This window comes from Uranotaenia lowii, chromosome 3, assembly GCF_029784155.1.
Source record: "Uranotaenia lowii strain MFRU-FL chromosome 3, ASM2978415v1, whole genome shotgun sequence".
Taxonomy (NCBI): Eukaryota; Metazoa; Arthropoda; class Insecta; order Diptera; family Culicidae; genus Uranotaenia; species Uranotaenia lowii.
The window spans coordinates 230260698-230288510 of NC_073693.1; the positions used below are offsets into that span (position 1 = coordinate 230260698).

Consider the following 27813-nt stretch of genomic DNA (forward strand, 5'->3'; position numbering starts at 1 on the left):
TATACATTTTTCAAACATTTGCAGTATTCATTCGAACGAAAAAGCATGCGAATATAATAATATAAATCAAAAAAATTAAACATGGAGAATCGTTTGGCATTATTAACTCAAAATAGATCATTTTTGCACTTCTACCCCTTTGGCTCTTCGGGCCTCATATAATTTTACAAAAAAAGGTTACCATCACTGCATAGAAACAATTACAATTACAATTTTTACATTATCGAAAATGGAAGGTATTTAACACATTATCTTTTATCACACATTTCTCAATGTTTCCCGATTGAGTTTAGATGACTACATATCATTGGTATGAAAAGCATTCGAGCGGACTCTAGTTTTAATATAGAGGAGTGCGGATAGCCTCAGAAAGATAGTAAGATCGTATCAAATTCGTTTTAAAATCGTAAAAAATCACTAAAGCATATCAACATCAATTTCAACATAATTCAAATTATTCTTTTACAACAACTTCGACCATTCGTAGCGTGAATTCTATTTCAACAACTTCGTTCATCCATCCAAGTTTAATAACTTTTGCAAATTATGTAAAATATCGAAAGTTTGATCTGCAAATGTTTCCTATTTGTTGTTGTTTGCTAAGCTTTAACAAAAAAGGGGTATATTCATGAAAATTGATCCAAATCCAAATATAATTTAATTGGCATGTTGCTCTGTTTTTATGAACTTCAATAATGAAAAATCAGACCGAATTTACTTTTGGGTAGTAAAATTCAACTAGAACCGGTTTGATACTGACATATCATATTTTTTTTAGTGAACTCAAATTCGTATTTATCCTGTTCAGAGCAGGCCTTCCAAATTCCCTTGTCAAACCGAGAAATTGAAAAATTTGGAAAGATTTGGATTGAGTTGAGGTTGTGGTCCGTTCTTTAAAAAATCAATATTATTTTTGATATAACTAGAATTCGTTGAACAAATTATTCTTTTAAATGTCAAAAGCTCGTGAACGCTTTTTTTTTAACAATTGCATTCTGCGGCATTTTTTTTTTAAATTTGTCTATCAAATTTTTCTAAGAAAAACGGTGAACTTGAAAACTTTGGTAAATTAGTGGTCATTTGAAGATAAAAATGACTTTATGTCCATTGTAAACCGATAAGATTTTAAATGCCTTGAAAAGATTAACGTACATAAGTTGGGATGCAAAATTCATTTCGTATTGGATTATACTTTTTTTTCAAATGGAGCAAAATTTGTAAAAATATGCAAGTTACAAAAACGACTTATTAAGATAAATTTATAATAAGATTGCCAGAATTTTTCCAGCACGTATCTGGGCCGGAATAATCCCGACTATTTTCATTTAAAAACCTGACAGAATCTGGCCATTTGATTTCAAAATTTTCGACCAGTACTCCAGGCAATATAAATAGCAAATCAATAGCAAAAAACCTGAAAAAAAATATCCATCAAAAGTTATCAGCAGATTTTAAACCGTATTTTAAGCTTCCACAAAACCTGTCATGATTATAATTATCCGGACTTTTCCCAAATTTTGTATCCAATATCCGGGCAAACCCGGATAAAACCAGGCAACCTGTCAAGCTTAATCTTTATTCGATGTGACCTAGGCAAATGTTTTTATAGATTTTACAGAAATCTGTTATTATTTTTAGAGATGTACCGAATAGTGGTATTCGGCGAACGGCCGAATACCGAATATCGACGTTTTCAACTATTCGGCCAAACGAATATTCGGCCGAATATTCGGTCGAATATTTTTGAGTTTTCAATAGAAATACTTCTACTTCTAGTGCTATTTCTAAAAAAAAATTTACTATTTCTGCCATCTTAATGTTCCTCATGTTTTTAAGTCAATTTTTTCCAACCAGATGTATCAGATCTTTTTAAGTAGAGGTCTATTTCATTTACAATCAGATGATTTGTAGGTTCTAGGACGTTAAGCACAAAAGAGATTGAATTTCAGTGAAATCTGGCACAAAACATGTCAAAACAGGTGTTGAGCTATTTGAAATAGCTTTTTTTCTATTGAAATAGATGAATGTCTAATTTTTGCTAGATGCCATCAAAATAGTTGGCAAAAAGAACGATGATCTCTGACCTCAAGCATAAAATACTTTCTACGACACTTATCTACACTATCGGGTCTGAACAATTTTTGAAAAACTTGTAAAAAATATGGAAAATTTGAACAGAAATTAGGCATTAATCTCAAACATACAAGAGGAAAAGGAAATAAAATTACTTCAAATTGAAAGTTTTCATCGAACTACAACAGCAGTGTTCAAATCGAATCTAACGAATAAATTTACTCAAAAAAAATCGTATGATAACAATAAATTTAAAAATTTTCAAAGAGACAATTTATTTTTTTAATTTGATTTAGCAAAAATCTGTATACAGCTGGGTAAAATGCGGAAAGTTTAAAAAAATATATGGCCTTCGCGGTCAGATTTAATTTTTCTCGAATTCTTTATTTGGTTTATTGCCAAGTCTGGATATATCAGGTAAATTTGGAATAAACGTAAATCAAAGTATAAAGTTATCTACAGTGATACATCTAAAATGTTTCACTGAAACCATAAGTTGTAACTAGCCTTGACAGCTACACTCAGTGGGAGGTGGGTGGAGAGATTATGGGACTCAGGGTCGTATGCGAAATTCACCACTAAACACTTTCCCTGTGAGACGAATTTCTCATAACAGAAACTTCCAAACTCAGCGACCATGCATATCAGAGGTGGCGGAACGGGTGGGTACCTCTCATGCTACCACCCAGAGTCAGACGACGTTGATTTTCAAAGAACTACGCAACCAGATACTGCAATGACCACCCCAGGGCAAAGATTTGTAACCTTTTCAGGTCCGAGAATCGCAGAAAAATTCAAAATAGTAAATAATTTACGGAGGTCTACAACTCACTTAACACGGTTAATTTGGGGGTAAATATAAACATATATGGTTTATTCTAGTTAGCCCTAACATGACATGCTACAATATGGGTACTTGCGGTATGTTTTAGCGGTGCTATGGTGCTTCGGTCGTTTTTGTTTCCCGCCACGACCATTGACGGAATCCGATGTTCGGGAACCACACCGCCACGTCCAGTGACAGTGGTGACTTGATGGTAGATTGCTGACTTCGGGGCAATGTCAATCGTGCTCAGCTCGTTGCTCGGCGGAAACACACCGCCACGTCCAATGACAATGGTGACACGATGCTGAATTCTTCGTTTCGAAGCAATTCCTCTCGTGCTCGTTGCTTAGCGGATGATTATCGGGTGTGACAGCACAATGTTTATGTAGGTGCTGACCAGCCGAATTGTAGGTTAGGTGCCAACTCGCCTTGTTCGGATGGAGTCTAGGCACGCTTTTAATCTTTCTGTCCGGAACTGTTGATTGCCTGGGGATAGAGGGGTTGTGGTTCCAACGAACCAGCAAAACACCGAAAAGAAAAAGGCCCGCTTGGACCTTTTTCTGTGTTTTACAATGTTTGTTTGTTTCCGTGTATTTTTAACACCAATATTTGTTTGTTACGATAGCGTTTTTTTTCGGCTTTTTACACAATTTTTAACTTTTTTCACCGTGTTTATTTTGTCGCACTTTATGTTCCTAGACAAACACTACTCGCGCACTACTTTTCCCTCAGGCGGTCACGAACAGCAAGGACAGGAAGCGGATCGCTAACAATGCGCTAAGTGGAATATTTTGTCCAACCAACACACTAACAACATTCTTTACAAATTAATTTAAGAGTGTGTTGCTTTTCTGGGTGGCCACACTTCCCCGCTCTGCTCTCCGAAATACACGGCGCCTCTGGAGAATCTCTGAGAGTTTCGTGAATGAGTGGCGAACTCACGGGCAGGGATGACAGCTGCGCCAATGATGGGCGACTGTTGTAGGGTTTACTGAATGGTACAGGGATATTCGGATTTTGTGGCGGAGTCACATACATATGAAGTAACAGATGGTTACATTACCCCATCGTCCCTTTTCAAAATGAATGATTATTCAATCATTTTGTCCCAAGAGAGATGAATGAACCCGTGTTTTGTATCTAAACTTTATTTTGATTAAGCAAAACAAAGAGTCTAACGATTGAACCATTCATAATCACATTTTGCATGTTTTCGAATCAGCGTGTGATTGAAACAGCTCGTAATTTCGGTTCAGTGGATTTCGCTATGAGCGACCAATATTGACAGTAACTCACGAGAAACGTCAATTGAAAAATAACTCTCAATGAAGAGGAATACAAGAAGAATAGTATCAAAACATACAAGTGGTGAAATTAAAAAATTTGAAAGCTTTCAAAGGAATCAAACTGATAGTGGCTGCTCGATTTTCCCAGGTAAGTCCTAATCTTCACAGCATAAGTCTCCAATTAGCGCTAATTTGGCAGATTCTAGTATAATGATTGCGTTTTTCTATCTCTCTTTCGTTTCAGCTAAAACTGCAGTGGAAAAATACCCGGAAACCGTGGAATACTTTGGGAAACATCGTCAGGTAGGTTTCAGTTGTTTTGGTGATTTTTTTCTTTGTTCTGGCAGAACAGTTTCGCAACACATCCGAAATGGTTGCTGTGCAAAATTCGAGGAAAATAATCAAGTTTCTGTGTCGTTTCAGCTCTTCGCATCAACAAGCAGTACCGACCGAGATGGAAGGAAATCAACGCAGAACGAGTCAACAGGTGAGTTTACGTATCGAGTTTAATAAGGATGGTAATTTTTGGTGTTTTTTTTTTCGTTGTTTTTTTCTTAGGTACCTGGTTTCAAGTCGGCAGACGAGAAGACACCGATGGACTTCCCGGATGAATCGGCCAACTCGTAGGAGCTAGTTCCGAGTCGAGCAAGGACCGTGCAAGGGGTGTAACAGGGGCCAAGTTTGGCGTTATACCTATCGACGGCTGATGATTGGCGAAAATTTCGCTTAAAGACTTGCTGGCCAACTTCATAAATCGGTGCAGCTGTTTTAAACCGTAAATTGTAAGTTTTTTTCATTTTGTTGTAATTTTTCTTTATATTTTTAGCGACAAGATTTTGAATAAATGTATTCGTTTGGACATGTTGAGTGTGTCGATCCGTATCCGAAATTTCAACAACATCCCTATCGACCCGGTGTTCCTCACCGGAATTAACGATTTCGTGCCCGAATATAGTTTTGTAAGGGGAAAATCCCGTGGCACTATGAGGCGTACTATTCAACGCGTGTTCAATTTCGGAAATGCGCGAATCCCACTGCGTCTGATCAGTCCTCACGTAAGTCCTGATGCAGGCGTTTATTGTTCGATTCAGCCTTTCTACCGGATTAGATTGGCTGTGGTAGCGGGAGTTGGTCCAGTGTCGAACATGAAACTTGTCGAGGAAAGCTTTGAAATCTTTCGACAGGAAAGTCGAGGCATTATCGGAAATCAGGCATTCCGGTGTGGAGTACCGTCTAAACCAATTTTCTTCGAGCAATTTGCAGACAAGTGGAGTGGAAATTTTCTTCACCGGAAATAAGAGGCAGAATTTTGAAAAAATGTCCATCATTACGAGGAGGTGAATATTCCCTAGCTTACTCCTGGGGAGTGATTGGATGAAGTCAATACCGATGATTTGGAATGGCTTCGTGGAAATCCTTTGGCTGCCCATCGGGGGGTGTTGAGATTGATTGGAGGGTTTACATTCTTTACAAATCGTACATTTTTTAATATAGGACCGAACATGTTGTGCCATTTTGGGCCAGTAATATAGTTTTTTGATTCTTGCGAGGGTTTTCTCGTATCCTAAATGTAAAGAGTCGTCATGATTTTCGATAATGATTTGCTGTTGCACATCTGGTGGCACGCAAATTTTCCATGAAAATTGATAATCGGTAGTTGGTTCATGGGAGGACATAAGTTTTTTTAGTATGCCGTTTTCGATTCTATAATCTTTATAGTTTTCAGGATCTTCACTGACTTTCGCGACCATGGACAGGTACCAATTTGGCTGACCAGGAGAGACGTGCAGTTCTTCAACTGCTCGAGACAACGCGTCCGGCACGATATTGTCGGATCCACGTCGGTGTTTGATCTCAAAGTCGTATCTTTGTAATTCGATACTCCACCTGCACAATCTGGAAGATGTTCGCCAGCTACTTCGTAGGATATACGTGAGAGCGGATGCATCAGTGTACACAGTAAATTTCGACCCTTCCACGTAGCATCGAAATTTCTCAACGGATTTGAGAACGGCAAGTGCTTCTTTCTCGGTCGCGCAATACCTTTGTTGGGTAGTTCCCAACTTCTGAGAGAAGTAAGCGACGGGTTTTTCAATGGTGTCATAAAACTGGGTAAGCACCCCCGCTATGGCCAGGTCGCTTGCGTCGCAATGTATACAAAAAGGCCTGCTGAAGTCAGGGTTTGCTAAAATAGGTGTGCTGATCAACAGCTCCTTTATTTTAACAAACGCTACTTCAGCTAGGTCGTTCCACTTAACAGATGTGGGCTTGCCTTTGAGAAGGTCCGTTAGGGGCTGTACAACTGCACTGAAGTTCTCAATGAATCTTCGGTAGTAGTTGCACATCCCTAAGAACCTTCTCACGGCACGGAGTGATTTAGGCCTCTCGTAGTTGACTATTGAGTCGACCCTTTCCGGGTTGGGTCGCAATCCCTGTGGACTTAAAATGTACCCCAAATAACCTACCTCAGACACACAAAACTTGGATTTTGAAATATTTATTGAAAGATTAGCCATGTTCAACCTGGATGCAACTTCGCGAAGGCGGGCTAGATGTTCACCGAATGTGTCGCTTACCACAATGATGTCATCAAGGTAAACGAACACAAACGGTTCTAGCTCGCCCCCACCCAGTATGCGATCCATCAACCGAGCCAGTGTTGCCGGACTGTTGACAAGTCCGTAGGGCATTCTTCGGAATTGGAAGAATCCACGACCTAGCACTGCGAAGGCAGTGAACTTCTTCGATCGGGGGTGTAGAGGGACCTGGAGAAAAGCCTTCGATAAGTCGATTGTGGAAATGAATCTAGACGGGCCGAGTCTGCTGAGAATCCTGTCGGCGTGGGGGAGTGGATATGAGTCCCTGACAGTTAGTTCATTGAGCTTTCGGGCATCGATACACAGTCTTACAGTGCCGTCTGCTTTGTCGACGGGCACCAATCTTAACGACCAATCGCTGTACGATCTTTCTATGATCCCACATTCCAGCATCCTGTCCAACTCGTCATTGATTTGGACCTGTCGTTTCGGAGATACTGGAAAGGGATTTATGCGTACCGGTGGCTTACTTTTGGCTTCTTCCGTTAGTTCAATCCGGTGGGTTATCAATGGGGTGGCATCTAATTTGTCATCAACGGCTATTTTGAAGAGTCCCTTCACTTCTTCCAGCTCATTCTGTTGTTCGGATGAGAGTTGAAACACATCCTGTGAGCACTCAACTTCATCAACAGAGATTGGTAGAAGTGATGGTACGATTCCAAACGTGACCCAAAAATCGGCTCCTAAGATCAATTTTTGTTTCAAGGAAGGAATAACCAACAAATCTATCAATTTTGTTGAATCGTTGAAAGTCACAGGAGTGCTCACGTAACCTAAAACTTTTAAATATTGACCGTTGGCCGTTACAACTTCTAGATCGACTGGGAGGACTTTTAAACGACAGATTTGGATGAAATGTTCGGCGCCTTGGCCTAATATGCTTTTATTGGCCCCACTATCGAGGAGACCGATCAATGGTAAACCGAATATCGTCACTTTGGCAAACGGACGACTGTCATTTTCCAAATTAAGGATCAGTTCATTCACTTCAGGACCATCAGAATAAACGTAGTCGGTGGGGTTTACGATTTGGTACCCAGATTGGGCCAAATCTACGGTGGTGTCGGTTTTTTGTAAGGGATTTTGTAAAATTGGGGAAACTACTTGCCCTTTCAAGCAGTTGGTTGCAAGTTTTTTTCACAGTAAGGACAGTTATTTGTTTCGAAATTCATGAAACCGCAATTTCGACAGAATACGTGAGGGGGCTTCTTACAATCCTTGTAATGGTGACCTGGAAGCCTACAATTGTAGCACCTTCCTTCCGGCAACGGCAGATAGTTTGATAATAAAACTTCAAGACCATCAGGAGTGGAAATTTTTCTACGAGGGTGATCTAAGGAAGACTTCTCGGAGCCACGATATTGCTGCTTCGGTTTCTGAATTTCCTTCCAGGGTTCTGATTTAGAACTCCCATAGAAGTATCGTGACTTTTGGTTCGTTGTTTCTAGATTATCGCGAGTTTTCGGTTTCGCGCCGGTTCGAATTTCGTTCACTTGACTACGTACACGCGGACTTTCGTCGACAGCTTGGAATTTGTACCAGAACGTGGCATCCAACTGTCTACCAAACGTTTTAAGATCGGCCAAATTATCAATCTTCGATGCTATTGCGTAGCCGCGATAGTCAGAACGCATGTTCCTAAAAATGATCTGAAATTTCCGTTTTTCCGATACCGATTTCGTAAAGCCATTAAAGATTTTTTGCATTTCTATTAGGTAATTTTGGAATTTCTCCTTCGCACCCTGTTTCCTCGCGATCGCGCGCATTTCGCTTACATGATCGTGATCCGGTGACAAAAACTCATTTTTCATTTCGCGAACTAATTGTTTCCACGACGCGAATTCCTCGTTCTCGATACCGGACATGAACCAGGTTTTTGCCGGCCCACGAAAGAGATTGATTGCCGAACGGAACAGTTCTTGCTGGGACATATTTTCCGAATTCGCGGTAAATTCGATTTCCCGAATGAATCGCATTAGGCCTTGGCCATTATCTTTTCCGTCATACCATAAGTTCCAATCCGAGACTGGTCGGCCCCTACGCGGAGGAGGCATATCGTGACGTGACCTACGTTCGCGACGACGAGGAGTAGGAACACTAGAATCGGAATCCGATGGTAACACCCAATCTTCATCTGAGTCAGATCGTTGGAGGCGTGGTGGAACCCGATTACTCTTTTTCATTTTAATATGCTTCACGTAACGTTCTACTTCTTCCGAATCCGAAAGCCGTTCGCGATACGTTTCGGTAGATTTCAATTTTCGCGGCGGAAATCGCGGTTCATCTGGATTACGACCTACAGCTCCTTCTTCGCTACTTTCCTTCTCATTCCTATCGTCCGATCTACTACTATCTCGTGGAGACCGATGTCTCGTTTTTCTACGGGAGGATTTATTCTGCGACAAACTTAGATTGGACAACGATCTTGCAATGTTCACCAAAAGTTCCGACTGAACTTTCTGTAAGGTACCAATGGGAGAAAAGTGAGCCTGAAAATATCGGAGAATCAATGCCTGTAACTGATCCAGGTCTTTCAAATCTGGCTCTAGCTCCGCGACTTCCAGGGCTCTGGTGCACCTGTCAAAGTAGTGCGCCAATCTGGTTTTCAAAGTTTCTCGAATACCATCAAAATGAACCCTGTGCTCGAGAATATCAGCGATATTTTTCACTTCTGAATCGATAATGTGTATTTCTTCTTCCACAGTTTTATCCCAACGAGAATATTCAATGTCCGGGTTTGCTTCGTTCTGCTCTAGCTTGAGACGATCCTTCAGACGACGAAGTAATGCTGCTCTTGAATCCTTTTCGGCAAAAGGGACTGCTCTGATCGTCAATTCGTAAGCCATTTCTTTAATTGATAAATGGTGAGCCAAAAAATTAGCGTAAATACTTTTGATTTCAGAATCCATTTTATCTTTATTTAGCTTCTAAAAATATATGAAAATAAATGTAAATTAGAGAATTTCCACTTTCAACTTTATGATACTATCACGAAATTATAAATTTGAAACACAATTATCATTCAATCACAAAATAAATAAATAAACTTTTCACCACTATCATAAATATTTTAAACATTAATTAAATAAATAAACTGTACATATTAACTATTTACAAATCGTTTGGAGGACGATGAAAATACAATCGGGAACTGATTTTCGCCCCTCTCCGGGGGATGGGAAATGTAAACAAGTGATGATTTTTTTTTTATGTGGGCGCCAGAATGTAACTAGCCTTGACAGCTACACTCAGTGGGAGGTGGGTGGAGAGATTATGGGACTCAGGGTCGTATGCGAAATTCACCACTAAACACTTTCCCTGTGAGACGAATTTCTCATAACAGAAACTTCCAAACTCAGCGACCATGCATATCAGAGGTGGCGGAACGGGTGGGTACCTCTCATGCTACCACCCAGAGTCAGACGACGTTGATTTTCAAAGAACTACGCAACCAGATACTGCAATGACCACCCCAGGGCAAAGATTTGTAACCTTTTCAGGTCCGAGAATCGCAGAAAAATTCAAAATAGTAAATAATTTACGGAGGTCTACAACTCACTTAACACGGTTAATTTGGGGGTAAATATAAACATATATGGTTTATTCTAGTTAGCCCTAACATGACATGCTACAATATGGGTACTTGCGGTATGTTTTAGCGGTGCTATGGTGCTTCGGTCGTTTTTGTTTCCCGCCACGACCATTGACGGAATCCGATGTTCGGGAACCACACCGCCACGTCCAGTGACAGTGGTGACTTGATGGTAGATTGCTGACTTCGGGGCAATGTCAATCGTGCTCAGCTCGTTGCTCGGCGGAAACACACCGCCACGTCCAATGACAATGGTGACACGATGCTGAATTCTTCGTTTCGAAGCAATTCCTCTCGTGCTCGTTGCTTAGCGGATGATTATCGGGTGTGACAGCACAATGTTTATGTAGGTGCTGACCAGCCGAATTGTAGGTTAGGTGCCAACTCGCCTTGTTCGGATGGAGTCTAGGCACGCTTTTAATCTTTCTGTCCGGAACTGTTGATTGCCTGGGGATAGAGGGGTTGTGGTTCCAACGAACCAGCAAAACACCGAAAAGAAAAAGGCCCGCTTGGACCTTTTTCTGTGTTTTACAATGTTTGTTTGTTTCCGTGTATTTTTAACACCAATATTTGTTTGTTACGATAGCGTTTTTTTTCGGCTTTTTACACAATTTTTAACTTTTTTCACCGTGTTTATTTTGTCGCACTTTATGTTCCTAGACAAACACTACTCGCGCACTACTTTTCCCTCAGGCGGTCACGAACAGCAAGGACAGGAAGCGGATCGCTAACAATGCGCTAAGTGGAATATTTTGTCCAACCAACACACTAACAACATTCTTTACAAATTAATTTAAGAGTGTGTTGCTTTTCTGGGTGGCCACACTTCCCCGCTCTGCTCTCCGAAATACACGGCGCCTCTGGAGAATCTCTGAGAGTTTCGTGAATGAGTGGCGAACTCACGGGCAGGGATGACAGCTGCGCCAATGATGGGCGACTGTTGTAGGGTTTACTGAATGGTACAGGGATATTCGGATTTTGTGGCGGAGTCACATACATATGAAGTAACAGATGGTTACAAAGTTTTTGATGATTCCAAATTCCACCTTAGTTTTTGGATATTTTATAAATTATCCAACATGAGTTGAAAAATTTGAGATAACTGTTTTTGTATGAATTTGAAAAAATAAATATTCGGCCTATTCGGCCTATTCGGCCGAATACCTGGCTCAACTATTCGGTGAGCCGAATATTCGGCTTAACGGTTTTTTGGCGGTATTCGGCGCCGAATATTCGGCCAACCGAATATTCGGTACATCTCTAATTATTTTTTTCAAATACTCCAGAACAATTTGTTTTTTTTTTTGGCCCGCTAGCCAATCTCATTTATAGAATTTGGCCCGCCTGTTGAAAATGTTGGCCACCCATGATATAGATATTTTCTTCTTTGATTTTGAAAACAGTAATTTGAACTCCGCTGTCTAGCAAAATGTGGTATGTTCAGATTGAGCAATAAAGTATTATTATCGTGCACCATGTATATTTTCTGAAATTGAACAGCATTTTGAAATATTCATAATATTTGGGAAACTAACTTTCAAAAGAATAATATTGTACCTTTATAAACATTAAAAAAAGCAAATTTTATTGCTTTATGAAAATCTTATACCAACGAAAAAAGAAAGCATTGCTTCCATTCTTGAGAATATAATTCGATGTTTTGTTTATTTCTCATTTTAAACGCCGTTGTGCGTGGAATGATTATGGATATTTCGATGAGGAAAACAAATAGCACTATTTGATTTTGCACTTAATTCGAAGATTAGAGCATTTGGGTAGGAATAAATTTAGGCATTAAGCTGGTTGGAATAGGTTGTAATTCAAATTAAAAGGCTTGTTAAATTGTACCTGTTATAAATTTTTCACTCTTAGATGCTAAACTGAAGATTTAAAATCGCCTTAATACAACCATAAGTGCAGCCGCTATTAATAACATAAGGCGATTTTTATTTCTGGAGTCGCGTTTGGAAAGACGATATTGATACACCGCTCATTGTAACGCCTGAGTGTATGCAATAAAACGTTCTTCTGCTATTGTTGGAGGAAACCATTCGATGGTTTGAAGTTCTTCTGCTATCATGCCTTTTTAGCGAAATTCGGTATAATTTTCCGAATAATGATGGTATGATGCCAAAATATGGCACTCGTTTTTTTATATACGGATAGCACAGTTCTGCCAAATTTTGGTTTCAATGAATGTTTTTTGATACCTCGTTTAGTCATCCTTTATCAATAAAATTTAGAAAGCATGACGATGCCAAATTTTGGCATAAAATTATACCTTAAAGTGGTATCACTATGCTCTCAAAACTCATTTTAAATCGTTGGCTAAACAAGGTTTCATTAAGGTTTCAATGAAACCTACACTTGGTATAATCGAGGTATCCGTATATGAAAAGTGAGACCCAAATTGTGGCATTGTACCACCTTTATTCGGGCAAAATGATACCTCATTTTACTTTCAAGGCATGATAGCAAAATTAGGTATAATTTTGCCATAAAAGTCTGCTCGGGTTAACTTTGTGGCAATAATTGCGTTGTTATGCAACGATCGAGTCGAAATTTATACACGGGGGTTTTTTGGCACGGTAAATTGATTCCTGATTTCAAATTTAGTAGCAGACGACAGAAAAAGTGATCGTCCAATATTTTTGCAATTATTACTTAACAATGAATTAGGAAGTGCATCTGGAAAATGCTTAACAATCGACTTTTATACAAACTGTTCATGACATTTTCCAAGTTGAATGCGAAACGGAGTTCGTATGGGATCAGCTAGTAATAGATAAATTCAATCAACCTTTGATCGATGATGATCTTCAGTATTTGATACGACTAAAAAACATTCGTCGACGCCAATATCAACGAACTAGGGATCCTTATTAAAAATTTATTTCTTGCGCCCTTCAAAAAGAGATCAAACGTCGTTTAAATTTTATTCGTAATGAAAATTTTGCAAAAGCAGTAGAGGACATAAAATCCTACTCAAAGCCATTTTGGGAATGAACTAAAATTCTTAAAAAGCCCCAGAAGCCAAATCCTACTTTGAAAGATGGAGATATACTTCTTCTAACTAACGCACTAACTTACTTAATGATCGCGCGCCGATCCTCCGGTGCATAGGGCAGTGGTAAAAGACCTCCACTGTTGACGATCCGGAGCCAGCGTCTTAACTTGGTCCCAGTCAAGGTTCTCGTCGACAGTTCCGATTTCAGCGACTAGGCTTAGCCGCCACGAGTTTCTGGGTCTGCCTCTTTTTCGATGTCCTTCTGGATTCCAATCTAGCGCCTCTCTGCAAATCTCGTTTTTATCTTTTCGCAGCGTGTGCCCAATCCATCTCTACTTACGTTCCCGAATCTCGATGTCTAGCGCCCTTTGATGACACCGGCGATGTAGTTTCTCATTCGAGATCCAGTTGCCAGGCCACCAAGCGCGGATGATATTCGGTCGAATGAAGTCGGTCGAATGTTTTTTCGAAATCAAAGAACACCAGCAGAAGAGAGTCCTGGAATTCGTTGATTTGTTCCAGTGTGATTCGTAGCGTTGTGATGTGTGTAACAAGTGCTCGGTTAGTAGTGTCAGTGGTTGTTGGACTTTTGTTCGCGGCAATAGTAAATGTGCCAAGAAGACATTTTGTTTGCGGAGAAGTCGCCTGCGTCGAAGTCCACCCCAGAACTCCTACGCACCAATCGGCACAGCAACACTCGAGAATCCCACCACCAGATGTCGGTGTTCGAGTGAAGAGGCGAGGCGAAATGATGGGCGAATGAGCGAGGCGACACGACAATCAGGATGGGGCGAAAGAACGGTGACGTCTTACGTCATGCTACGCGGCTACGGGGTCAATGATCGGCCATTTCACTGAAGTTAGCCGAACACAGCACAGCACAGAAACGTGGTCAAAACCTGCAAGTGCAAACAGTGAAATTATCGGAATCCGGAAGAGCCGAATTCCCTGGATATTCAGGTAACCCAAAGCACCATACCCCGTAGCAGCCATGACCACCGTTCTCAACGTCATTCTAAAACCCCCATCCCGATTTCCTAACAGGACCCCGAGGTTTACCTTGTTTTGAAGATCGGCTCGTTGTAGTAAGGTGTTACATAAAAACCGCCATCGCTGCAGGCCGCCATCACACCGCAGCGAGTCTTACTGAAGCCAACGGCGCTTCACGCGAGCCATAGACGCGCCGGTCCACAACCTACCGAGTGACGCGAGTTTCAAGGACCATTATTCGGACCCGCACTACCAATCCACCGTGGTAAGCCGCCAGCCCGAGGCCGCCGACCTACACTCTACTCCGGACACTATCGCGAGAACCTACAACCCGAAGCCAACATAGTGCGTGGTTGAAACAGACCGTCGGTCACCAGTATCTATCACCGAGCGGCATCGCTGTTGCGGAACAGAGAGGCAGGTTCATCCAGGAAGGCGAGACACAAGGTGGTGCAATCACTGCGTGTCACGAGGTAGGAGGTAGCATAAGGGGGTGGGACGTAGTCCCTAGTGTGCGCATAATCTCAATCATAACCCAAAGACAAAAAGGGAAGAAATAAAACGTGGGAGGTTTCGAAGTAGATAAAGTGTTTCCTTGGCTAGCCGAATCGTTTCTTAGCTTAAGCCGACCCTGAGGCATACATACAAGGGAGTTTCAGCACCGCTGAACCCGCTAGCCGACCATTTGTTATACTTGGCGCCCATAACGTAAAAGTTGCTTTTGCGATTTGGATACGCTCGGCAGACACTTTTCTCTGAAGCCACTTCTGCTTGGGTCTCTGGGAAAACGCCCAGAACCTCTTGGAAATTTGCCTTAACACACTACACCTAGTGGGAAACAACCAGTTCGAATTCGATTTGTTTCCGATTCGAGGGGTCTTGGACATCCAAAGAAATTTCGAATAGTAACCAACTAGTTGAAAACGTTTTAAAAAACATTTTAGGTCGAAGATAAAATTTTCTCGGAAATCCGGAAAATTTTCTTTCTCGGTGGGGGGTGGAAAAGAGAATTCAAACAAGAACCCAATCCCAATCAATTTTATTCCCCTCATCTTATTACTAGTCAACTTTTGCTATTCGATTTTGATTGTCGTTTTTTTAAACTGTTTCGTCTGTGCTTACGTTTCTTTAACTTAATATTCAAATTTGAAAATTTTAATTTATTATAGTTTTGTAACCCACTACCCAAACGTTTTATTCTAGTCGCATTGTACTGTATTGTTTGTGATTGGATAAATTTTTGTTGAAGCTTATTTTTGTACTTTTTAGCTTAGATTTAAAATTTGTGAAGCGTAATTAGAATACTTAGTAAATTCAAAGTAAATTTTATTCACCTGTGATATTAAAACTATGGAGATGTCACACCTTCTCTCGCAGTACCACGCGTTGAACCCAGCTCATCTCACCATTGATGAACTCGAGCATGAGCTTAACATCCGGAAAATTCCGTTCGATCCGAGCATGACGCGTAGCCAGTGCGAGCGGTTGTTGCGTATTGACCTGAAAAGCGAAAAAAATAAATTAAATGTGGTTCATGAATTCGTTAGTGATTCGGTTGAGGAAGAACTAGCGGTGTGCCAGGATAAGCTCTATTCTATTTCCGGCTTTCTGGAGGGCAGGAGAGCGAAAAAAGCACCTGAGCAGAGCTTCAAGACTAGGATTCTGCATATCCTTTTTCGAATGGAGCGGTTGAAAAACCAAACCACTTCGGAAAAAGATTTGGAATCTCTGGCCTCGATTGCTGGCGAATGTCTTAGACTGTTCAGAGTGTTCTTTTCGTTCACCTCTCACCTTCCAGAAGTCCGGGAGGCAGAATTAGCTTATATAAATGGTAGCATAAATCAAGCTCGTGAACAGATCGCGCAAAATAGTGATCGCGAAACACAAAATGAGGTCGTTAACGTGGACGAACCGGGAAAAAGGGTTGAGCATGAGAACGACGGAGATGATGAAGCGACTGGTAATGATGGCTCGGACGACTCCGATGACGAGTCAGATCTGGCTGCCGAATGCAAACAGATGTTGACGGTTATGTCCCAGATGATGAAGCGTGTTCAGACTTTAGAATCAAAAATTAAGAATAAAAAGAAGAACTCAAAGAAGCCTTCGAACAGCACTCTCAGGGACGATAACCAGAACCGGAAGAAGAATTCGGAAGGAGATCAACCGAAAGACTTTTTGGAATGGTTGAAAGACCGCAACAGCTCAATGGGAAGCGCGAGACCCAGAGAGCAGGATGTGAAAGCTGATCCTTTGTCCATCGTTAACCGGGCACAGGACAAGCGATTTCCAGTCCATAAGTGGTCCGTCAAGTATGACGGAATGGACAACGGAAGGAGGCTGAACGAATTCGTGAAGGAGGTTGAATTCAACGCCCGATCGGAAGGATTCACACAGGTCGAACTTCTGAAGTTCGCTCATCACCTGTTCACTGACAAAGCCAGAGCCTGGTACATGGAGGTGAGCAGCTACGGAAGAATTCACAGCTGGGACGAATTAGTCGCGGAACTAAAGAACGAGTTCTTACCTGTCGATATGGACTACGTTTACGAACGGCAGGCTTGTAACCGTCGACAGGGAGCCAGGGAGAAATTCCAAGACTACTACCTGGACATGGTGCGGATCTTCCGTAGTCTTTCCATTCCGTGGGATGAAAAACGTCGGTTCGATTTGCTGTTCCGGAACACCCGCGAGGACTGTCGAATCGCCATGTTAGCCGCAAACGTCAACTCGATTCCTAAAATGAAAGATTTTGGTAAGCGTTTTGACTCAATAAACTGGCAGTTGTACTCCAGGAAGGACAGTCGTTTTGGGGGGAGGTCAGCTCAGGTCGAAGAAGTGAGCCAAAATCATTCTGTCAGGCCCAAAGAAAGCAGATGGCAAAACTCTGGAAAAAATAGGGACAGAGGTCAATCGTCGAAGCCGGAAGGAATCCGGATTTTCCGCAAGAACTCCGATAAGCCTCTCTTTATTCCAAGAGACGGGAAAAATGATTACAGGGAGAGAGAAAAAGCGAAAACCGAAATCGCACCGACACAGAGGAGTTCAATTCCGGGTCCCAGTGGAACCAATGTTCTGCAACGGATTGTTAACGCTTACATTCCGCCTCGGCGGGATGTCTGCCTTAACTGTCACGTGGAAGGTCATGGGTTCATGGACTGTGACAAGGAAATGAACTGCTTCTGTGCACGGTGTGGATTTCCGGGATTTTTCGCTAAAGAATGCCCTTACTGCCAATCAAAAAACGTGGCAAAGACTGCCCAGTGAGGCCGGGCAGTCTTTTAGAAAACCAAGCTGGACCTCACCATCTAGAGGCAAGTTGTCCGAAAGAAATTCTTCACCAGCTAGGCTATTCGCAAGTGGGAGAAGACGTTAAAGAGAATTTCGAGATTGCAACATTGCTCGTCAACCTCGATAACGATTCTCGACCATTTGCGAAAGTCGAACTGATGGGAATTTCTGTCGTGGGCCTTCTAGATAGTGGGGCATCCAAGACTATTTTAGGAAGAGGAAGTAGGAAACTGATTAAAATGTTAAAATTGAAAATTATACCCACCAACATCAAACTCTCAACAGCTGGAGGCCAACATCTGGAGGTCATAGGGGCCGTAGATATCCCGGTCACCTTCAATGGGGTCACCAGGTTGTTGTCCGTACTTGTCGCCCCCGATTTGAACCGGCGATGCATCCTGGGCTACGATTTCTGGCGGAAGTTCGGGATACGTCCAACTCTGCAGGAATCCGTAGAGTCACTGGATGGCGAAGCTGGTACAAATCTGGAGGAAGATGAGGAAAGATTAAGTGACGATCAAAAGAGGCAGTTGGATGATGTCAAGAAGATGTTTCTTGTGGCAGGTCCAGGCAAGTTTGGAGAAACAAAGCTGTTGGAGCACAGGATCGAACTCAAGGATGAGTTCATCCATTCAGAACCGGTTAGAAAGAACCCATACCCCTGGAGCCCGGAAATCCAACGCAAGATTCATCTTGCCGTCGACAAAATGTTGGCGGAGGACATCATCGAACCGTCGGAGTCCGACTGGTCTCTTCCGATCGTCCCTGTATCAAAACGAGACAGCGATGAGGTTCGACTCTGTTTGGATGCGAGGAAATTAAACGAACGCACCAAACGAGACGCGTACCCCCTCCCACATCAGAATAGAATTCTGAGCCACCTGGGAAAGTTCAAATATCTGTCAACGATTGACCTTTCTCAGGCCTTTCTTCAAATACCGCTCCATCCAGATTCACGGAAATTTACGGCTTTTTTCAGTACCCGGACGAGGCTTGTTCCATTTCCGGCGACTCGCATACGGTTTAGCAAACAGTCCGGCAAGCTTGAGCAAGGTCATGGATCGAACTCTTGGTCATGGGGCACTGGAGCCGTACATTTTCGTGTATCTGGATGACATTGTAGTGGTCAGCGCGTCATTTGAAGACCACATATTAAAATTGCGTGAGCTTGCGAGCCGGTTGCGTAAGGCGAACTTATTCATCAACATAAAAAAATCAAACTTCTGCTGCACGAACTACCGTATTTGGGATATATCTTGTCCAGAGAAGGACTTCGCCCAAACCCAGATCGTATTCAAGCGATCTTGGGATTTGAGGTGCCCAACTCGGTAAGATCCCTCCGTAGATTCCTCGGTATGGCAAACTACTACCGTAGGTTTATCTCAAACTTCAGCGAACTCACCGCACCTCTCACGGACTTGTTGAAAAACAAGCCCAAGAAGGTGCGGTGGAACGACGCAGCAGAAGGAGCTTTCCAAGCCATCAAGGAGCGGTTAATTACAGCCCCGGTGATGGCTAACCCCGACTTTAGCAAACCTTTTTGCGTACAAACGGACGCTAGCGACACCGCGCTCGCAGGAGTACTCACGCAAGTCCAAGGGGGTTTAGAACGGGTCATCGCGTTTCACTCGGAAAAGCTGAAAGGAGCCGAGTTAAATTATCATGCAGCGGAGAAGGAAGGGCTTGCCGCTCTCCGCTGCATCGAGAAATTCCGGTGCTACATCGAGGGCACACATTTCACTCTAATTACGGATTCATCGGCGTTATCCTTCATCATGCGAGCGAAATGGAAGTCCTCATCGCGTCTCAGCAGATGGAGTATAACGCTTCAGCAGTATGACATGGACGTGAAACATCGTAAAGGGAAGGAAAACGTCGTGCCCGATGCCCTGTCACGCTCGATTGAATCTCTGGAGCCTGTTTTGGAGGACGAGTGGTACAGGAACTTATATCAGGCTGTTCAACAGGATCCGGAAAAGTACATCGACTTCCGAATCGAAAGCCGGAAGTTGTACAAGCTCGTGGCGTCAAAATCGGATGTTCTCGACTATACGTTCGCTTGGAAGGAGTGCATCCCGAAATCCCAGCGGAATCGCAGTGATGCAACAAGAGCACGACGAGAAGTTGCACATCGGGTACGAAAAATGCATCGAGTACCTCAAACGACGCTTCTATTGGCCACGAATGTCCGCTGATCTAAAGAAGTACCTAGCTCAGTGTGACGCGTGCAAGGAAAATAAGCACCCCACACACTCTACTGTTCCCGAGATGGGGAAACAGCGGATTGCGACCAGACCCTTCCAGATTGTGTGCATGGATTACATACAATCTCTTCCCAGAAGCAAGCAGGGCAATGCACACCTACTTGTAGTTCTTGACTTGTTCTCGAAGTACTGCCTGCTTGTTCCTGTGAAGAAGATTGCTTCGGGTAGTCTGTGTACCATTCTGGAAGAGCAATGGTTTCGCAAACTGTCTGTTCCCCAAATCATTATTTCGGACAATGCATCAACATTTCTGTCCAAGGAATTTCAGGGCCTACTTCAGAAGTACGAAGTCCAACACTGGGCCAATGCGCGCCATCGGAGCCAGGCGAACCCCGCCGAACGTCTCAACCGAACGATAAACGCAATGATCCGCTCGTACGTGCGTATTGACCAACGAATGTGGGACTGTCGTATTTCTGAGGTCGAACACGTCCTGAATAACACGATACACTCAACGACCAAATTTTCACCACATAGGATTGTGTTCGGTAACGAAATCATCACCCGAGGAGCCGAATATGTGCTCGAAAATGAACCCACCCTAACGGAGGATGAACGAATGCTGAAATTTAAAAACATTAACCGTAAAGTTTGGGAAATCGTGTGTGATAATCTCAGAACAGCACACGAGAATACCAAAAAGAGGTACGATTTACGCCAAAAGATATATTCGCCCACGTTCAATGTTGGTCAAAGGGTATTTAAAAAATCTTTCAAACAGTCGTCAGCCAGCAAGGATTTCAATGCAAAACTTGGTCCAGCCTATGTGCCCTGTATTATCTTGGCCAAAAAAGGAACTAGTTCCTACGAAGTTAGCGACATGAATGGGCGCTCGCTAGGCGTGTTCTCAGCTAGTGACCTCCGTGCATAAAAAAAAAACAATGGCAAAAATACGTCACACAATTCTTTCTGTATGACTCAAAAAAAAACGAATAATATAAATATTTATGTAATTGAACCGAAAAATTAAAGGTTCACGATCGGGTAAACTACCATACACAGTGTTGAGAGGGAAGGAGGATAGAATCCTGAAAAAAAAAATATAACTCACCTAGGAGCCTGTCGGACCATCCTTGCTTAGGCAGAGAAGATTCCAGTGATGTCGCATGCGTCCTACAACGTATCCGTAACTCCATTTGTGGAATTTGACTTCGACACAAACACTGAAACCTAAAAAAAACAAATTCTATAATGCTAAGAAAAACAAAAAAAAAGAAAACACCTTCTGCAACCGCAGCAACATTAATCAGTCGGTGAGGATGCGTGCAACATGAGTTAATGCATGGCATGTTGCATTGCACCTCATGATACAAAAAGATGTTGCAGTAGCAGAAATGATGTCGCAGATAAAATCCCAATAATGTTGCACGTCGTAAATACACTAGGGGTAACTAAACAAAACCAAATCCAACTCACCATATCTTTCACCCAGGAAAGAGGATTACGGCGAAGGGAACGAAAGGGGGCGTGAATTCAGCAGCAGGGTACTCCGGAACCGGCACACGTCTGTGGGAAAACCCCGCATCATCCAGTACGTCCGAATAAAAAAAAAAAAGGTTCCACGGTTGTGCTAGTGTCGCTACGTTGTTGAAGCACGAGTTGTTCCAGCTTCGTCAGAGCCCTGCATAACACGGAACCTTCCAATTGGCACGAAATCCGTTCCCAAGCAAACCTAAAAGAAAAAAAGAAAGGGAAAAAAAAATTAAGGGCTGGTCAAGTTTTCAGCTGTTTTTTTCCGATATGATGGTCTTTTGGGTGCATAAAGCACAGTTCAAAGATCATTGGCCAACCTTTTCGTCGACGAAATATCTTCAAAATGATATTTAGCACCATAAAGCCACATATTGGAGAAAATTCGGCAGAAATATCTTGATTTGGTACTTACCACGTTGTTCCAGAAAATTTTGCGGGGACTAATTTTGATGTTTTGACCTTTTCTTTTCCCACTCGTCCGCCGATTGAGAAACGTCATTGAGTTTTAGTACAGTTTTAGTACACCCACGTTCACAGACAAAACAACGCATCGCGCAACATAAAATGAGTACTTTTGAATAAATATTTGTTGCACACTGTAAAACGGTGTAAATTTGTAATGTTCCGGATTTTAAATTATTTTAGCATGTTAGTATGTAATTTTTTTCGTTATTTTATGCATGTTATGGGTGTTATTTATTGAATTTCGTAGTTTTAAGTAGGTTTTTATCTTTAATTTAAATAATTTTAATTCGTTTTCAACAAAGTTGGTCAGTAGCTCAGTATGTGGGATCGCTGGAGACCGGAGTCGAAGACGTTGATGGTCAGTAAAGGTTTACCTCTAAACAGCGCGGAGTTGATTTATCAACGTTGATGCCTTATGACCCCGACCCACAAATAATACGGGTGAATACATATCACCTTTCAGCGGAAGTCCGAACTTAGTAGAAAAAGATCTTTTTGAATAGAATTGTTCGTTGTCACTTCGCGTTTAACAGTGTTAAGTCAATGCTCTTCGAGGACCTCTGGTTCAGCAGTCGGTGTTGTGGTGGAGGTTAAAAGTGTCGCAAAGTTTAAAAAAATATTAGCTTGCTAACATTTTTTTAACCCGAGCGGGAGGAGAGTGTAACAAGTGCTCGGTTAGTAGTGTCAGTGGTTGTTGGACTTTTGTTCGCGGCAATAGTAAATGTGCCAAGAAGACATTTTGTTTGCGGAGAAGTCGCCTGCGTCGAAGTCCACCCCAGAACTCCTACGCACCAATCGGCACAGCAACACTCGAGAATCCCACCACCAGATGTCGGTGTTCGAGTGAAGAGGCGAGGCGAAATGATGGGCGAATGAGCGAGGCGACACGACAATCAGGATGGGGCGAAAGAACGGTGACGTCTTACGTCATGCTACGCGGCTACGGGGTCAATGATCGGCCATTTCACTGAAGTTAGCCGAACACAGCACAGCACAGAAACGTGGTCAAAACCTGCAAGTGCAAACAGTGAAATTATCGGAATCCGGAAGAGCCGAATTCCCTGGATATTCAGGTAACCCAAAGCACCATACCCCGTAGCAGCCATGACCACCGTTCTCAACGTCATTCTAAAACCCCCATCCCGATTTCCTAACAGGACCCCGAGGTTTACCTTGTTTTGAAGATCGGCTCGTTGTAGTAAGGTGTTACATAAAAACCGCCATCGCTGCAGGCCGCCATCACACCGCAGCGAGTCTTACTGAAGCCAACGGCGCTTCACGCGAGCCATAGACGCGCCGGTCCACAACCTACCGAGTGACGCGAGTTTCAAGGACCATTATTCGGACCCGCACTACCAATCCACCGTGGTAAGCCGCCAGCCCGAGGCCGCCGACCTACACTCTACTCCGGACACTATCGCGAGAACCTACAACCCGAAGCCAACATAGTGCGTGGTTGAAACAGACCGTCGGTCACCAGTATCTATCACCGAGCGGCATCGCTGTTGCGGAACAGAGAGGCAGGTTCATCCAGGAAGGCGAGACACAAGGTGGTGCAATCACTGCGTGTCACGAGGTAGGAGGTAGCATAAGGGGGTGGGACGTAGTCCCTAGTGTGCGCATAATCTCAATCATAACCCAAAGACAAAAAGGGAAGAAATAAAACGTGGGAGGTTTCGAAGTAGATAAAGTGTTTCCTTGGCTAGCCGAATCGTTTCTTAGCTTAAGCCGACCCTGAGGCATACATACAAGGGAGTTTCAGCACCGCTGAACCCGCTAGCCGACCATTTGTTATATGTGATCCACACATGATCATCCGGATCGGAATCCAGCTTGTTGTCGTCGGAGTGTAGCGTCGATTTTCTCCTGAATCCTGTTCAGGATAACTTTGCAGAGTACTTTGAGAGTTGTACAGATCTTTTGATGCGATTAATGCGACGCTTCGAGCTGCCGGTTCTGTTGGCCATCGCTATTTGTGATTCGGAAGAGTAGTTTAAAATTACGCTTGAGTTGATCTGTTCTATCTGTCCACAGCTGACCTGCTCTGTTTTTCAGTGGCACTCTAGCATTAGTCCCTGCAACACTAAGGCGGCGAGAAATGTCATATAGTAATCGGATATCTCTCTTTCTCCATCTTCGGCTAGGGAGTTTGTCCAGGCTCTCTAGTCTCGTCTTCAAGCTCGTTTAACTGCCTTTTCGAGCTCCGCATATCATAAGCGGGCGGCTGCTTTGGATGACCTGCTACATGGCTGCTCAATTCAGACTTTCGCCTTTCTCCGATCATCGAACATCCTCCAAGTTTCATCCGACATCCATTCACTTCTTCTTCCATAAACTTTATCGATAGTTACGTGGCTCGTCGTGGTATAGGAATTCTTGATTCTAAACCGCTGTTATGAGACTGTTCCTTTTGTCGGCAGTTCCGAAGCTCGTGATTCAAGCTGTTCAACGTATACCCTTTTCACCTCTGGATTCTCTAACCGGCGTACGTCGTATCGACATCCGACCTTCTCTTCTCGCCGTTGGACACGTCCAACTCTCAGTCGTATTTCACTAAAGACGAGGAGATGGTCAGATGCAATGTCTGCGCTTCGTTTTTTGCGGACATCAAGAAAGCTCCTTCTCTGTTTTTGGCTGATGCAGATGTAGTCAATATGATTTTCAGTTTGGCTATCTCGGGATACCCAAGCACATAAGGTCGGTTGGGGAAGAGCGATCCACCGATCATCATGATGTTGTTGCCACAAAATTCTACAAACAACTCTCCGTTTTCGCACATCTATCCTAGACCATGGTGCTCTAAGTAGCGCTGAAAGTCCTGATTAAACTATAATCTACGCTTCTATCAATTAAACCATAATGATTTAGCCAGCAATACTGCTAAATTTAGTGTTCATATCCATCCAGTCAATGGATAGCATGTCTCAAAAGTGACTACATTGCGCAGTTGCATGCGGAGCGCAAGTTTTCCGTCATTTCGAACCACCCGTGATCGTTTCCCAGCGAAACCGATTCCAGAATCTGCCGACGGCAACCCTTTCACTCGAAGGTTTTTTTCTGAACACGCTTCAAGTTGGTGGGCGACCCCGACCAGTAGGTGGCAGCACAACATTGTCAGACAAAGTTTGCAACCCGGCCAGCAGCACTGGCTGGATGTCGTGTGGTTTCGCTTTACTGCCTTAGCTACAGAGCTAAGACAAAACTATTCCCGACCAGGAAACTTTATTATATTATATTAACTCTTTAATAGGATGTGAAACGGCCGACGCCGACACCGCCAACGACGCAAACCTGGCACTGGAGGCAACTTTTTATTATCTTTGTTTTTTTTCTCTCAAATTCACTCTCCTCCTGTCAAGGCTGTCGTATTCTGGCAACTCGTGTGTGGTGCATTCAGACTAGTTGGTTAGGTTAGTTGGTTGGTTAGTTTGTGTTTGTACCACACTGAGTCTAACAGTCTATTACCTCATTCGACAAAAAAACTCGCTCCAGGCTGTCCGGAAGCTGCCTGCCAGAGCGCCAACGGCATGTGGGAAGTGTACTGACTGGAATCGTTTCTCGGTACGGATGAATTTTGATTGTAATTTGCATAAATATATTCAACTGGATGAAGCGTGTTATTTTTTCTGTTGTTGTTTGCCGCAGGAGCTGCCTCCGACTCTTATTTGATGATAACGCTAAGTCGTCCGTACAGCTGGGTTTGTGTTTGCTTTGGTGTATTTTGTTTTGAATTTACAATTCACATCAAACGGTGCCTAATCGGTTTGATATGTGTCACGAGAACAAGAAACTGGTGATTGCGTTTAACCCGTTTTAAATACGTTGAATAGCCTCTATTATCTAGAATAATTTGAAATTGATGAATGATTAGCTGTAAAAAGCTAATGAATAGTTAATAAAGAGTGATACGGTCAAAATTTGGTCAATATCAACTTGACGTATTTCTTTCAATTTTACATTTAAAAAACTTGAACACCCCTCATTTTGAAGGTGTGTGTGTGTAGAATGTTGCTCCTATTTTGATTTTAGAATTCATTCTTCAGTTGTCAAAATGCCGTCCAAGGAAGAAGAGCAGCGTATCAAAATTTTGCTCGCGCATCGCGAAAATCCGAGCTACTCGCACGCAAAGCTGGCAAAATCGCTAAAAGTTGCCAAATCAACCGTTACAAATGTAATTAAAGTGTTTGGGGAACGTTTGTCGACAGCCAGGAAGTCTGGATCGGCGGGAAATCGAAACTCGGAAGCCGCTGAGACGACAAAGAGAGTTGCCGGTAGTTTCAAGCGAAACCCTAACCTCTCTGTATCGTCTACAACCGTGCATCGAGCCAAAAAAATGAGCCGGATTGTCGACTTACATGAAGATAGTGACTCCAAATCGCGATGATAAACGAAATACGATGGCCAAAGCGCGATCCCGGAGGCTGTACACGACGATGCTGACGAAGTTTGACTGCGTGGTAATGGACGACGAAACCTACGTCAAAGCCGACTACAAGCAGCTTCTGGGACAGGAGTTTTATACGGCAAAAGGAAGGGGAAAGATAGCCGATATTTTCAAGCACATGAAACTGTCAAAGTTCGCGAAGAAATATCTGGTTTGGCAAGCCATCTGTACCTGTGGCTTGAAAAGCAGCATTTTCATAGCTTCCGGGACTGTCAACCAAGAAATTTACGTGAAAGAGTGTTTGAATAAACGTCTGCTGCCTTTCCTGAAAAACACGGTTGTTCCGTACTGTTTTGGCCGGATTTGGCATCTTGCCATTACGGTAAAAAGGCCATGGAGTGGTACGCCGTCAACAACGTGCAGGTGATTCCCAAGGACAAGAACCCTCCCAACACGCCAAAGCTCCACCAAATTGAGAAATACTGGGCTATTTTCAAGCGGAACCTAAAGAAGACGAAAAAACTGCTAAGGACGAGCAGCAGTTCGAGGCAAACTGGCTTTCTGCGGCGAAGAAGGTGGACAAGGTGGCTGTACAAAATCTGATGGCAGTGGTTAAGCGTAAGGCCCGGCAATTCGGATTTGGAAAAGCGGAAGCCTAACTGAATATTTTTCCAGAATTTTAAACTAATTAAACTTGGAAAAGAAATTTAATTTGATTTTTTAAATAAACGATTTCACCGATTTACACGCGCTTTCCCATGACCAAATGTTGACCGTATCACCCTTTATTATTGATGGATTAAGAAGAATAATATTCCTCTTTAAGCTCTACGGAACAATGGAATGCAAAGGAATAGAAATCTTTTTTTAATATATATTTGAGTGATCAGAACTTTGAAAATATGGCTTTATAAAGTTGCTTTAGTTTTGAGAAGATTGGAAAATTGGAATACAAAAAATTATACCTATTTTTTTTAAACTGTGACCCAGAGATGGGTCTTGACTCAAACATTCAGTCAGCGAAACTTTTTTTGATGATCACATGGGAAAACAATTCCCTTCATTCCGATAGATATCGACACTCGACCAGTATAACTTTCATACACCAGGTTGTCTCCTGTAGTAGAATGTTAATACATGGGCCCCGGAGAGGCGCAAGATTTGGTGAGCCGAATATTCGGCTTAACGGTTTTTTTTGCGGCCGACTGAATATTCGGTACATCTTTACTGTAGTCTTTCGTTTTTGGTTGAATTTTGATGATTGAAAAATAATTTAAAAAAATTAAGCTTGTAGAATACGCATTGTACATTTTTTCGCACGTATTTGGGCGATTAATTTTGAGAACTGGTAGGAATTGTTTGGGAATTGATTGCTAGGAAGTGTTTTATCCAAAACAGTTTGTATATTCCAAGCATTTCCTTACAAAATGCTGTTTTTGTTAATAAACTAAGGTAATCTGTTAGGTTGATTGGTTTCCTGGCTCAAAATGAAGCACCACGAATAAATTACTGCGATTTCGCCCTCCCCGAACAAGTATACCACTTCAACCGATTCAAACCATTTC

At 42.6% G+C, this 27813-nt stretch overlaps 1 protein-coding gene and 2 long non-coding RNA genes across 3 annotated transcripts in view; 1 reads left to right on the forward strand and 2 right to left on the reverse strand.

Annotated features, from left to right (window-relative positions):
- Nucleotides 1-27813, reverse strand: part of LOC129758808 (relaxin receptor 2) — a 448038-nt gene that overhangs the window by 224148 nt on the left and 196077 nt on the right. The gene's annotated exons all lie outside the window — the stretch shown is intronic.
- Nucleotides 4242-4705, forward strand: LOC129758810 (uncharacterized). Its single transcript, XR_008740070.1, has 3 exons — nt 4242-4333; nt 4430-4488; nt 4609-4705. It is a non-coding gene; the product is annotated as an uncharacterized LOC129758810 (long non-coding RNA).
- On the reverse strand, nt 15009-21593 carry LOC129758809 (uncharacterized). The gene is made up of 5 exons (XR_008740069.1): nt 21343-21593; nt 20978-21096; nt 17928-18147; nt 16899-17108; nt 15009-15871 (listed from the first exon to the last, which is right to left on the reverse strand). It is a non-coding gene; the product is annotated as an uncharacterized LOC129758809 (long non-coding RNA).